The 13,823-nt window shown below is 48.9% G+C and overlaps 1 long non-coding RNA gene across 1 annotated transcript in view; it reads left to right on the plus strand.

Annotated features, from left to right (window-relative positions):
• Positions 1–13,823, plus strand: part of LOC115290095 — a 119,773-nt gene that overhangs the window by 56,875 nt on the left and 49,075 nt on the right. The window contains exon 2 of the long non-coding RNA XR_003907958.1: positions 5,738–5,860. This is a non-coding gene — a long non-coding RNA (uncharacterized LOC115290095). The remainder of the gene's footprint in view (positions 1–5,737; positions 5,861–13,823) is intronic.

Here is a 13,823-nt window from a genome sequence, read left to right on the forward strand (position 1 = left end):
TTTCTTTTTCTTTCTTTCTGTCTTTCTTTCTGTCTTTTTCTTTTTTCTTTTTCTTCTTTCTTTTTTTTTTTTTTTTTTAAGACCAGGGGCTTTCTTTGACAGCGATAGCAGTGACTTGAAATCCTTTTGATTGATATCTTTTCAACGCGTGCATATTTTACAGTGTTCGTATTTATTTTTGATCACGGGCAGAGGGAGGGCTCCTATTTCCTGTTCTCCTGCCTGCTGATGCTGTGAAAGAGGAAACGTTCTACAGTCTCACTGGTTTTCCTCATTCAAATCCTTGGGTGGACACTGTAAGTCCCGTACCCCACATTTTTCGAATTCCAGTTGAGCCGTATTTCGGAGAGGATGAGTGGCTCTGTGTTAAACTTCTGACTTGACTCCTGCCTGCCTTGGGTGGCCTCGTGTCAGTGTCCATCATGCCAAAGCAGGTCAGGCCAGCTTGGACGTGGGGTCCTGAAGGGCTGCGTAGCCACCGGCTTGCATGGTAGTCTGGGCATGGGGGGTGTCTCTCTAGTTGACTGCTGTCAGACTTGCGCCTCTGGGAGGGGCGTGCGGGGAAGCGATCATGCCCTGGGAACTCCTGTGTCTTCACCTGAAACACACAGGAGGGCAGAACGTGGGACAGGAGAGTCACTGGGTGCGTGGGATGATCTCAAATGGCAGTTTCCATTTTAGGTGTCTTCTCCAAGTCTGGCTGTGACGGCCACACCTGCACAGAGGGCCCTGAATGGGACATGCCCTACGTCTGGCGAGGCTGGGCCTCGTGACTCATAGTCCCCTTCTCTGTTCCACCTCCCCCACCCCTGCAAGTCCCTCCCCTCCCCAGTACCCTACCCTACCTGTTCCCACCACTCCTACAAAGTGGACAGTGGAAACTGAGGAACATCATGGTATCTGTGCGCACCCTCCATCACTGCCACTTTTGGTGTCTTCCTCCTCCTCCTCTTTCTTCTTCTTTTCATACTTCCTGGATGAGGTTAGTTTTATTTTTAAATAATAAACAAACTATTTTTTTAATGTTCCTTTTCTTTGCAGGAAGGGGGGGGTGGCACCTGGTCATATGTTGCTGCCTACCTGTCTGGTCATGGGCTTCCGCTGGGGCCAGAGGTTGGTGCAAGCAGAGCTCTGACGCACAGTGGGCTTGGCCCCCACCTCTCCTCCCAGGGTAGCAGTCAAGAGGGTCACCCCAAGAATGTGATGGCTTCTGAGCTGCTGGCCCTTTCCTGCCACCATGGGGATCTCAGGAGAGAACCCTCCAGTGAGGTTCTTGCAGACAGTTGGTTAAACAGAGAACATGAGTACATGGCCAATGTGCAGACCCCTGGGGTCACTAGGGACCAAGCCCATGTCCCATGTCCAAGAACATCAATAAGTCTTCTGAACATCAGTCACCACTGGGCATTCTTGGGCATGCATCTGGACCCCCTGGGGGCTACGAAAACACACATCCCGTGGCCCTGCTGCCAAAATTTCCAATCTAGAAGGTCGGGAAAAGGGCTTGCAGATTTGCATTTCTAACAGATTCTCTGGTGACATGATGCTGCTGGTCCAGAGATGCGTGTTGAGAAACAGTGGTTCGGGCCATGGGCCGTGGGTGATGGGAACACCCAAAGGCCAACGTGCGATGTGCCTGTTGGTTGTCTCCATTTTCCCTCCAGTGCCAGTCCCCTTGTGTGCTCAGCCCAGCCTCTGTAATACACCCAGTCCTTCAGAGCTTTGCATCTCTCCATCACTAGATAGCAAGTTTACCTGTAATTTTGGACTTTCATGGTGTCAACCTGACTATAGATCTGCTAAACTGTTTAGTTCTTTGAAAAGTGGGTTTTATCTTAAGGATAGAGAAGGTGGCCAGGGTGGGGGTGGTGAGTGGCAGGACAGGACCAGGAAATAATCCAGTGAGGGCCACCCTTGGGCTGCCCAACGGTCTTGTCTCTATTTCCATCTTTAGTACAAACGGAGGGAGGTATTTAAGAGGTGCCTCACTGTACCAAAAGGTGGGCAAACTTCCAAGATCCATGGGGGGACAGGTGATTGAATCACCTGTGAGCTCCTCTTCATCCCGTAATGGGGACAGAGCATCTTGATCAGGGTGCTAGATGGGAAGGTGGGTGCCACCATTTTCTGGCTCGGTGCAGAACTCCCCGTTGCCTTCCAGGTGAGAGTTGGGCCTCATAGCACCAAGCTGAGAGGGCCAGTGTGGTGCTTCAGGGAGAGCACGTCTGAAACCATGTCTGGCACATGGGATGCACCCAATGAATGGTGGCCAAAAGGATCTGGGTGTGTTCGGGGTGGCCCAGAGATAGGCTCGTGCTCTGCTAACAGGGGTTTTGAGGGACGCGGAGTCTTTCTGAACCACGTGTAGGTCTGTAATGATGCGTGGAACACTTCGCAAAAACTGCTTCTCAGGGGACGTCCCCTCAGGAGAGATTTTAAATCTGCTCAGAGTTACGTGGCTTTAGCTCTAGAAATGGGAGCCCCCTTCAGAAACGAGGGAAGGGGGGCCCTCAGGCGTGGGTTTCTCCCTCCCCTGCCCTGACATGTCCGGCAGCACAGAAGCCTAATAATTTATTTACACAAGGGACCCACATATCACTTATCTCTGAAATTAGTCGGTAATGAACAATGAACATTTACTGTGCCCTCTCAGTTTTAACTTTCTGAGAAATAAAGACAGTGGACTCCTAAGAGCTGGACACCTTGGTGTTGTTGAATACAGTTTATCCTTCTGGGCAGCGATTTCGAAATCTCAAGAAGTTGGCTCCCAACGCTGTCAGAATCCACCATGAGTCAGCATGAACAGGATGTGAGTGCCTGGCTTGTCGTTTTCCCAAGCGTTGAAAAAGACTTTGGTGCAGAACAAGCTCAAGTGTGTGTCCTGTACATGGGTGGCTGGGGGCTCTGGCTTGGCCTTTGAGCAGTGAGAGATTGACAGCGCCAGGGACGTGACAGCAAACTGAAGTCGATGGCTTCGCTCCCCCGCCCCCGTGCCCTGGCCCTTACTGCCTGGGAAAGAGGCTTGGGTGAAACTATCCAGTGAACCATCTGGTCTGGGGGTGGATGTCTGAGCTACTGTTTTCTCGCCCCTCCTCAGTTTCCCATGGCTGGAGCCTTCCCTCTGCCATGAGGAACAGAAAGGGGAGGATTTAGGAGCTAGCTCAGGGAACATCCAGAAAATTGCCTGGGTTACATTTCAGGTCCCCCCTGAGGGCGTGTATTTGCAGTGTGATGTATGTGACCCTGAGGCCATCCCTCAGATCTGAGGGAAAGTGAAGTCGTGTGCACAGTGGGAGACCTACTGGGGGCCCCTTCAATACTAGAGATGTAATTCAGCCAGACTGGGAGTGAGTAAAGGAATAACATGTGACCTTTGGGACTGTCCAATGCAGGGCTGGTAGTTTCCACCCACTATCAGTGGATGCTGGCATGTGGGAAACCACAAGTGTGATTGGTTCTGAATTAGGGGCAAATCCTTAAAAGTTCCTGAATGGGCTGTTTTAGGTTATTGTTGTTGTTGTTTTTTTAATGATAACTAGACAGCCAGGCCAACGTGGATTCATTATGGATTTTACTTATCCATGCAAGAGTTCCTAAACAAGCTAGCTCCGAATTTAGGGACAAGGGAGGGTTCCACGCCTTGGTCCCAGCAGTGTCCTTTCCAGTCTGCTCTTAGGACAATTGCGAACTTCCTCCCTTTGGGTGCCTGTAAAATGAAGGTTGACCAGATGTTCTTTAAAACCCTATTATGTCTCACTCTTATGATTTTGGTCAGCGTCTGCATGGTTGAGGGTCTGTTACTCAAGTCTACCGGGACTGTCATAATTTGATGTTTTACCCCTCAGAAGAGGGTAACTGGAGGAGAGCACAAGTTCCTAAGCCATCTCTATCTCAACGGTGAGACTAGAGGACCCCGGTGTTCCCTTCCACCCTTTTCCATGGCTGACACATTTCTTTGCTCTTGTTTTCCTTTGGGCACCCAGTAAGACACTGCATAAGAAATCTTGGGGTCAGTTTCCAGACTTTAAGTCACATTAGAAAAGGCCAGCTCATAGGACACAAATCAAGAAGCTGTTTTTCCCAACAGATTCATCTGGGCAATGTTCTTCCCAGAATGATAGATACCACAGAGCCAGATTTATCATCTCTCCGAAAGCCCAGGATTTCACTGCCACTGGCAAATGGGGCCCTTGACAAAACAAAAGCAAAAAAAAAACACAAATAAAACCCTTCAGGCTGTAGGAGTTGATGTGAATCAGCTAAGTCATTTGTACAGAAGGCTAGGAGAAAGGTGGAAGGAACAACAATACAGTTTCGAGAAATAAATACAGACCGATCACAAGTGCCACGCGAGTGTCCGGAACGGCAGGGACGTGGGTGTCAAGAGGAGCTTTAAACTCTGCCACTCAACAGAATCCTGCCAGCAAGGCTCCAAAGGCTCCTCATGTAAAGAGGGTTTGGGAAGCACACAATAAATGAATTTCAACAGCTTTCTTTATTTCCTAACTTCTCAGGGTCTTTTGTATGCTGCTGTGCATTGTGAATGACTCTCTAGGGGGGAGGATGGAGTTTTTCCAAAATCATGCACCTCTTTCCTCCCTTTTTACAGATATTTTTGCGCCATTAACAAAAGTCAGGAAATGGGGAGGGGCAGGGGCAGCTGGTTTTCCTGGTGAACTCAGGGCTCCATCTCGGGCAGGTTGCACGCGGAGGGGAGAGCAAACCAGGGAAGCTCCGCGTAGACAGGCAGCGCTCTTTCTTCTCTGACCACGGCAGTTCTGTCTCCTGCCTTCTTGTCCTCCCCCGCATGTCTGAGCCACAGAATTAAGCGCAAAGCTGGCTGGTGGGGCCGCCATCTTTGGGGGAGGTGACACCATCTGTATTCCCGAATTGACTCGTCCCTCTGCCTGTCTTTGGAATGATCCTTTCACTTGTTTGGGAACTGAGAATAAGCTTCCTTCCACAACATCCCATTGCTTGGGAGCCAAACCATACTGCTCTCAAATGGCCAAGCAGTTTTAATTAGAACCATTGTCCTCAGAGCTGCCTCAGCCCTGTGCTGTCCTCAGGGCTTTTGTTGGGTCAGAGGCCTCTTTCTCCTCTTTTCTTCCCTCCACCTCACTGAGACTTCTTGGTGCACCCCAGTCCGTTCACGATGCATTGGTGCACCTGGGAGGCTAGCTCTCCTGGGACGGGAAGAGGACAGGGGACCCAGAGGTCAGCCTCCATCTTCCTTGTCCGTCCTCGCTGGGCTGCAATTCCCTGGTGACCTCTCTCACGCCTCTTTGGACCCTTGAGGAATGCTGCTCTGTGTAGCACCTGGGCAAGCACTGGACAAACACCAGAGTTGTCCTGAAAGTCCTGTGTGACTGTTTAGCCTGGCCAACAGGGGCAGTAGGGGGAGAGCCTCAATGTGCCCCAGCAGTAGACCCTGACCCATAAGGTCAGAACTAACTTCAGCTTTCAGTAAACAGGTAGTGGGCTTCTGGGAACATCTGCCTTTTTTGTCTCTTGTGAATTATTTTTAAATGAACGGCCCTGCCGCCCGCCCCCCACCATCACCGCCCGCAATTTTCATTGATTATCGCTATTTGAATAGATGCTGATAAATTTGATTCCCCAGTTTACTGTGGCATTTATGATCTGTCTTTCCCTTTTCGGTTTCCATGTACTGGAGTGACTGTCTCTAAATGCGGTTGGCAGTGACCTGTGTTTTTCATGCATGTTTTTGTTTCAGAATAACTGGGAGATGAAACAGGAAGCTCTATGACACAGTTGATCGAAAATGACACAGACACAGAAAAATCAGGACTCGGTCCCCCTCCAGTGCCTCTACCTGCTGCCCACAGCCGGAGTGCAGGTGAAGGGTTTCCCCCTGGGGCTTGATCCTAACGGCTGTGGACTCTGAGGACGTCCACAGTCACCAATGGTGTGTCTGTGATGTTGTGGTCACCATCTAGTCGCGCCGGTTTCCTATTTACCTGGCCACACTCTACGTGTGTTTTTCCTTCATTAAAAGCAAAAGTCAAGAAAAATGAATTGTTTGCTTATTAGTTACACTTGAGCATTAACTTAAAGGACACCAAATAGCATCTGAGGTTAATTTCTATAGCACCCCAAGTGAACCCTGCCATAACCACACAGATCATGATGACATCTTTGGAAGTGTGTTGAACTTGAGTCTCTTATTACTAGCTGTGTGCCCTGACTTTTCTTCTACAGCTCTAGAAGACCTCTCTAGAGTCTGTGGTGGCACATTGACCTTTGCAAAAACCCTGGAAGACATGTGGAACTCTTTCTAATCATGGCCAGCTAATGGTCACCCCAAAATCATCACTAACTTGGAGCTTTCTACTGGAAACCTCTGTCTTCTCAGCTGCCTCCTTCTCTTTCCCCTACCCATCAGTCACCTTTGTCCCACGAGGTTTCTTGGGTACATACTGTATGGCACATTCTAGAGACAAGTTGGATGGGGACCAACTCTACCCCTCACCCTTCCCAGCACCTCTAACCTACTTGTGAGTGGGGGTTGCTGGGGCTTTGCCCACAAAATGTAAGGGATCACCATGCAGTTCATCATGGATGGAGAGCATGTCCATTTCACTTCAAAGTCCTGGTTTCATCAATCCACCCTTCAAATCCAAGCCCCTGGATTTAGCAACTAAGCATTATTTAAAGTGGGTTAATGTCAAAGCATTCCTTCATTGGAGCCTTATCTGTATCCCCTCATCCTTAATGGGACAACTCAATCCTCTTGGGGACCTGGCCAGAGATGCCATTGGTAGCTGCCTTTCAGCACTTTCTGTCAGTCTTCACTTTTAAGCTTAGCAGATGTCCACGAATGATGTAAGATGACCGTGTACTATTTCGTGCTTCTCAGAATTTAATTTCTCAATCGCCCATGATGATAATATCACCTGTCCCTATTGCATGGCACACGGTATACTGCACATGCATGTCCAGGTCTCAGCGCCAACGTGCCCCACTCCCCCACTCAGAGACTCTCTCTGACCACCTGTCCTGAGGCAACCCTCTTCCCCCACTATTTCCCTCAGCTTCATGACCCAAACTTACCAATATCAACAATTATCCTGTTTGTTCATTTATTAATTGGTTGTGTACCTCTAACCAGTCTTCCAAATTTCAGTTCAACAAAGGAAGATTCTAGTCTGTCTAATTGCCCAGTTTGTCCCCAGCACCTGGCACTCTGCTCAATAATTATGTTGACTAGATCCATCACCTTGTCACTTCTCGTAGTGACACTGTGATATTGAGTTGCCCAGTATTCTAACCACTGTGTGGTGGATGAGGAAATTGTGAATCCATTTACCTCTGGTGATCTAAGGAGGGGACACAGGCTTTCTGTCAGTATACTTACTGCCCAGCAGGAAGGGTTGATCATAAACTCTATCTGGATAATCAGATTCTCACCTGAAACCAAGCTTTGCCTTGCAAATCAATGTCTGTAAGTTAAATCTCATTTGCTTATGTTCCTGGAAGATTAAAGGCAACCATGTGGCACAGGGATGTGTCCCCAGTGAGGGGTCTGGAGTATGGGGTCCTCGTCCTCATTCTGCAAGCAGTCGCCTGGGCGAATCACCTAACTTCTCTAGATGTTACTTTCCTCAGCAGAACACCAAGAAGACCAGGTGATCCCAAAGATCCCACCCTGCCCTGAGGTTCCTTTCCCCCTCTCTGCCGTTCTGTTTCTTAGAGTCTTAGAGGAGGAGGCAGTGCAGAAAGGGGTCATGGGGAAACACAGATAAAACCCTTGAGGGTACACGGAGCGCAAGCCCAGTTGAGGGTTTATGGACGTGCCCCATGGGGCGCTCACACACACCTCAGCCCCTTTAGACACATCACTGCCCTCGTGTATTTAGTTCTCAAGGACAACAGGAGGAGCAAAATAAATTGAACACACAATCCTAGATGGTTAGGGCAATGGTTCTGAACCCTGGGCGGACATCAGAATTATCTAGGAGTTTTCAAAACTCCAAATGCCCAGGTTCCACCAGGACCAATTACAACAGAATTTGGGATGGTGGGGGCAGACATTAGTAGTTTTTTGAATCTCCCCAGGCAATTCCACCAGGTAGCCAAGGTTAAGAACGGTTGATCTTCAGCCATATTGTCCGATATGGCTAGTGACCACATGTGTCTCCTGAAAACTTAAAACGTGGCTGTGTGACTGAGGAGCTACGGTACATTTTTAATTCCTTTTTATTTTAGTTCATGTAAATGTAAATATCCACATGGGACGATGCCTGCTGTATTGGATAGCACAGATCTAGAACACCTGTCCCATCACAGAAAATTCTACCAGACAACTCTGTCTAGGTGTACTCTGAGGCCTGTAACACCAGGTGGAATTACACTGACTGCAAGAGAGGTTTAAGCTAATCCTCTCAGTCTGCTGATTTGACTAGGGTCTGCTCTCCTGTCTTGGGCCTGCAATATATTTTTCATCTACCTTTTGAGCCCGGGCTTGTGCCGTAGCAAGAGGGACATGCTTTCAAAGCACTGCACGGTAGGATCCAAAAGAATTTAAAATACCTACAAAAGTCCAAGGCTCTGACCCAGGTCACTTGGCATTTACTCTGGCTGTTCCCTCGGTTTGTATCTTTGAAGACCCAGCCCTGGAAAGGGAGCTATCGGAGTGATTATTTAATTACCAGAATGTAGGACAGTGGGAAGTCTTGCCTTCCAAGAAGAACTTCTGGAAAAGCAGATTGGCAACGCAGGGGTTTGGAGTTTTGCAGGAGTTTGGAGTTCTACAGGAGTTCAGGCTGTGAGATGGGCTCATTGAGGCCACTTGGCAAGCTCAGTCACTTTGAGATGACAGCTGGAGAAATAGAAGCCAAGGCTGAATCATTTTCTGCTTATCACTCAGAGACTGTCAGAGTTTTTTTTTCTTTTTTTGGAGGGAAAGCACCTTACGACAAATAATAATACTATTTTGAATTTCGAAGCTTTCCCTTTTTCAAAGCACTTTACCGCCTCTGACTTATTTTGTCCGCACAACAAGGCCGTAACATAAGCAGGGAAATGGTTTTTAGTGCCGAACACCCTGAAAAAGAGCTCAATATTATGGAAAGAATTAAATAGTAAAAGGGGGGACTCTGAAGCATTATTTTGGCCCTTCTGGTCACACTCAAGCACATAGTAGCGTAGCTAGAACCAACCATACCTGAATGTTGTACTCCTACAGTGGATTGTGTTTTTAAAAAAACATAGGCTTCACGTATGTTCTCTCATTGCATCCTAGCTTTCTAACTCTTGCAAGTTGATTGTGGGAGGCCCTTTTTTTCCCCTCAGAGATTAGTGTGATTTGCAAATGTGATAAACACACCTTTAGTGTCTCCCCCCAAGTTAGTTTTAAAGTGGAGGGTGGGACAGAGCACAGGACGGGGCCCTGCGGGTCTCCATGGAAATATCCCGGCTTCCCTCCAAAGGTCGGAACTGGAGAAAAACAAGCTATAGACCTACATGGCCACCTTGGAGCCTGCAGCTTTCACTACGTGCAAAGCTGCAGAGAATCATTTCAAACCTCACTTGCCAGTGGGGAGAAAACACCCAATAGTCCGTGTTGAGACCGAGTGGGTGGCCTGGCCAGCATGACCATCTCCGGCAGCGGGCGTGGGAGTAGAGGCGGCAGGACCAAAATAATGCCATGGTCTGACCTCTTTGGGAAGGTCGTCCTGGCAACTGTGAGTTCTCCTGGTCATACCATCATCTGGCCCATCTTTTGTATCTTATGTACATAGGATATGAAGAGAGGTTTTCAGATGCTTTACTGAAAGCAAGACACACTTTCTGGGGCATTCCCCTAATCGACTGTTCTGGTGAAGCTCGTCAAAACAGGAAATGAGGTTAGCATGGAATGACTTTCTCTTAGAGAACTCGTGGTGGCTCTTAGAGACCACCACTTTCTTCCCAAATGCTTGTGAACTTTATCTAATGCCTCTTCTGCGTTTGCCCGGAAATGGGAGTGAGTCTGCTCTTCTGTAGTTTTTAGAACCCATTCCTCTGGAAAAGGGCAGTGATACTTGCTCGTTCCCAGCCTTCCAGCTTCTCTCCCTTTCACGCCAGTATCTCTAAGGTGTTTGCAAGTTGCTCTGAAGTTAGAAGTGCAGATACTTCAAGCACAGCAAAAACATGGCTCCGTCCACGGGCCCTTGGCTGAGGTGGTCACACGTGGGCTTTAGGAGCACCCCCCTCATGCTACTTGGCCCACATGCCCCCTTTCCATCAGATGTGCCAGCAAGAGAAACGAATCCAGTGGATGAAAACTTAGTGAAAATAATCTGCTTTCCTGCCCGGCTCCACGTGTGGGCATCTGGCTCAGAAAAGCACTGTAATTGAAAGAGCTGTGCCCAGCCTCCTTCACGTGAATCCCCATGTTGGGTTCTTTGACTCAGTTTTCAAAAGCAGTGAGGGTTTCATAGTCTGAGCGAGTGGCAACATGCTTATCTCTGCTGAGACTTTCTGACAAATGGCTCAACCTCAAATTTCTAGATTTAAATGTCTTCTTGTTAACCCTGAGATCCTTTTGAGTCACATTTGCTTTTATCCAGTAGAAGGGAGTCAACCTGGGGAGTGTCTGGCCTTGACACTGGTCCATGGAGGACCGATGTCTCCAAATATGAGATTTAAGGTTTTCCTATACATTATGCTCTTCCTTCTGTAATCTCGGGTCTGCCTCCCTTTTAACATGACATTGCAGGACCTCAAAAGCCATCTGAGTCCCCATGATGAGTGGGACATGCTCTCCTTTAACCTGGGGTTACTCACTTTCTCCAGGTCTACCGCAGGCATTGCGTTTTCAGTGATGATTACCTAAGTAGATGGATAATCCCAGCTGCCATCTGAGGCTTTAATTTGCTCGGGACACAACTTTTGGTGGTTCACACATTACAGTTAAATCTTGAACCACACGGGGGTTGGGGGCACCAACTTCAGACACAGTTGAAAATCTGCCTATAGCTCTTGAATCCCCCCAAAGTTTAACCATTAATGGCCTACTGTCAACCAGAAGCCTTACCGATGACAAATGGTTGATTCATACATACTTTATATGCTATATATATATATATATATATATATATATATATATATATACACACACTGTATTTTTACTATACATTAAGCCTGAGAAAAAATAGTAAGAAAGTAATAAAGAAGGGAAAATGCATCACAGTGCCGTACTGTAAAAAAATCCAGGTGTAAGTGGACCTGCTGAGTTCAAACTCATGTTACTCGAGGGTCAGCTGTGTTTCCAGCCCTCATCACAGGCCCCAGAGATGGGATTATTATTCTTCTGTTTCACTTTACAAAATTGAGTTTCAGTTTGTTCTACATCACAAAACCAGTGTATCCTGGATTTATATCCACAGTGGTCTGACCTCTCTATCCCTCTGTTGTGTTTCTTCTTTGTATTTTCAAAATATGTAAAAGTGAAGCCATTTTCCCTTAAAAAGGAGTGTGACTAGGGGTGCCTGAGTGACTCGGTTGGTTAAGCGTTTGACTCCTGATTTCGGCTCCGGTCATGATCTCACAGTTCTGTATGTGAGTTCGAGCCCCGCATCTGGCTCTGCACTGACAGTGCAGAGCCTGCTTAGGATTCTCTTTCTCTTCGTCTCTCTGCCCCTCCCCTGCTCATGCTTTCTCCCTCTTGCTCTAAAAATAAATAAATAAAACTTAAAAAAAAAAGAGTGTGACTAGTAGGTGACAGAGAAAAGATAGCTGAGCATAACTAAAAACAGAGGGCAATCGGAAGTCCAGGGGTCCCTGCCGAGTCCTGGGCCGCAGCAGTACTTCTGGCCAACACGGCCCCCACCTGAGCCTCTATCTCCCTAAATGCTGGCAGCCATGTTGACCTTGCCTCCTGTCCTCCTGCCCTTCTGTCCGGGATGTGGACACCCTTTGGTTCTGAAAAATGCCTGCTATTCCAAGTGTGGTTGGAGGGTCAGAAGGGTAGAGATCCCACCCAGGGCCCTGGTCCTAGAATCTGCATTCTCACCCCATCCCAGAAGACCTGTGAGCACAACTGCTAGAGCTCAGCTCTCTGGGCCCCTTGAGGTCAGAGCTCTGTGGTGACACCTTTTACCTCCAAAGCCCAACGTGTGCCTGCTTTACGTAGGTGGTGAGGAAATGCTGGTAAAGTGAATTTGGTCTTTATTCTTCTGAGAAGCTAGCTGGGGAATTTGAGGGGAATCAGTCAGAGGCTCTCTGGGGTCCCAGGCAGGCCTCCACTTCTCAGCAAAATGGTGAGGCTGCTTGAGAGTCAAAGGGATGGAGAAAGGGATTGGGCTAAGAAACCATAAAAAGACTTACACCAGTAGAAGGGGTTGTTGCTGCTGTTTGAGGAAGAAAAGCAAACATGAGGGAAATAGATCATCCGTAAAGGTTCCCCCTTCAGCCCTGAATAATTCTTATTCCATTATTTTTATCTTTGGAACCAGTAGAGGCGATAGCACACAACCCTGTAACCAGTCCTTCCGTTTTCAGGTTCCCTCACTTGTACCTGCTTTTTTTATTTCCTCAAGAAGTCACTTTACAAAGAGTAACTCTTCCACACACAGGTCAGCTCTTTGAGAGGGAAGGTATTTGGCTGTTCATCTCTGGTCCTGGCATGGCTGCCTTAGAATTAGCGGAGTCAACAACGGGAGAGTGAGAATGAGTGTGTGCGTGTGTGCCTCCTTCCCCGTGTGGGGGTGGATAGGAACTCGGACGTTTATGGTGCGCATGCCTGTGGGGTGGGTACGTGCACGTGGGCGTGCTGTGGACCGTTGGGTGTGCGTCTTGTTATGTGAGCTGTATGTGGTGCAAGTGGTAGGTACGTGTGTGGCGTGTGTGTGACTGGATGCAGGTGTGGCACATGTGTGGTATGGATGTAGGTGTCTGTGGCTCATGTGTGTGTGCTCCGTGTGTGTGTGGTATGTGTGTGGCGTGGACGACTGACTGTGGGTGTCTGCCGTGCGTGAACACCTGTGTGCGTGCTGTGGTGTGTGCAGTGGGAATCCGTGCACGTGTGGAGTGGGAGTGGGTGTGGGAGGAGCTGTGGCATGTGTGTGTGTGTGTGTGTGGATACCTGTGCGTGTCCCTGGCGTGCAGATTATCCGGGGTGTGTGCCGCTGGTGGGTGGTGTGTCTACGTGCAGAATGAGTGTGAAGGGGGTGCTTCTTGAGAGAGGGGTTGTTGGCAGGCTCTCTTCAGACCCCTGCAGAACTCCACATGACACCACATGAAGGGAAGGCCACTCCAACAGTGGCTGGGACAGGTGGGGTGGGCATGCCAGCTGGGCCTGGTGAGGGCAGGCCCAGAACCACCTGCACCCGGAGCCCTTGAGGGCAGGGCTAAGCGGTGTCCTTCGCGCCCTGCTCGTGCCCAGCACACAGCAGCATCTCGAGAAGGATGTACCCAGGACAGAATCACCTGAACAAAGGGCCCTTCCTTCTGCCCTGCTCACTGACCCAGGGCCAGTCCAGGGGTGCTTCGGCCTCCAAGTGTCACGTCTGGTGACAGATGAGTTCCTTTTCCAGCACTGTGTCTCCCGCCAGCACCACAGCAGTGTCTCGTCTTGCATAGGCGGCCAAGGCCAGGCATCCTGGGATCTCTCTCTGTCATGGCCAGGAGTCTACTGGGCTGCGATGTGCTGACAACAGATGAGGGTGAGCCACCCAGAGCAGTTGGTGCCGGGCCTGCTGTCCGCATGGCCCCCACCCCAGCCCTCACTTGTGGTCCCTCTGGAAGAGCATTGCTTGTGTTAGATTAAGTCTACCTGACTTTCCTCAATCTGTCTCCTCCTCCTCGTCTTCTTCTTC

The sequence above is a fragment of the Suricata suricatta genome, chromosome 4 (genome assembly GCF_006229205.1).
Source record: "Suricata suricatta isolate VVHF042 chromosome 4, meerkat_22Aug2017_6uvM2_HiC, whole genome shotgun sequence".
NCBI lineage: Eukaryota > Metazoa > Chordata > Mammalia > Carnivora > Herpestidae > Suricata > Suricata suricatta.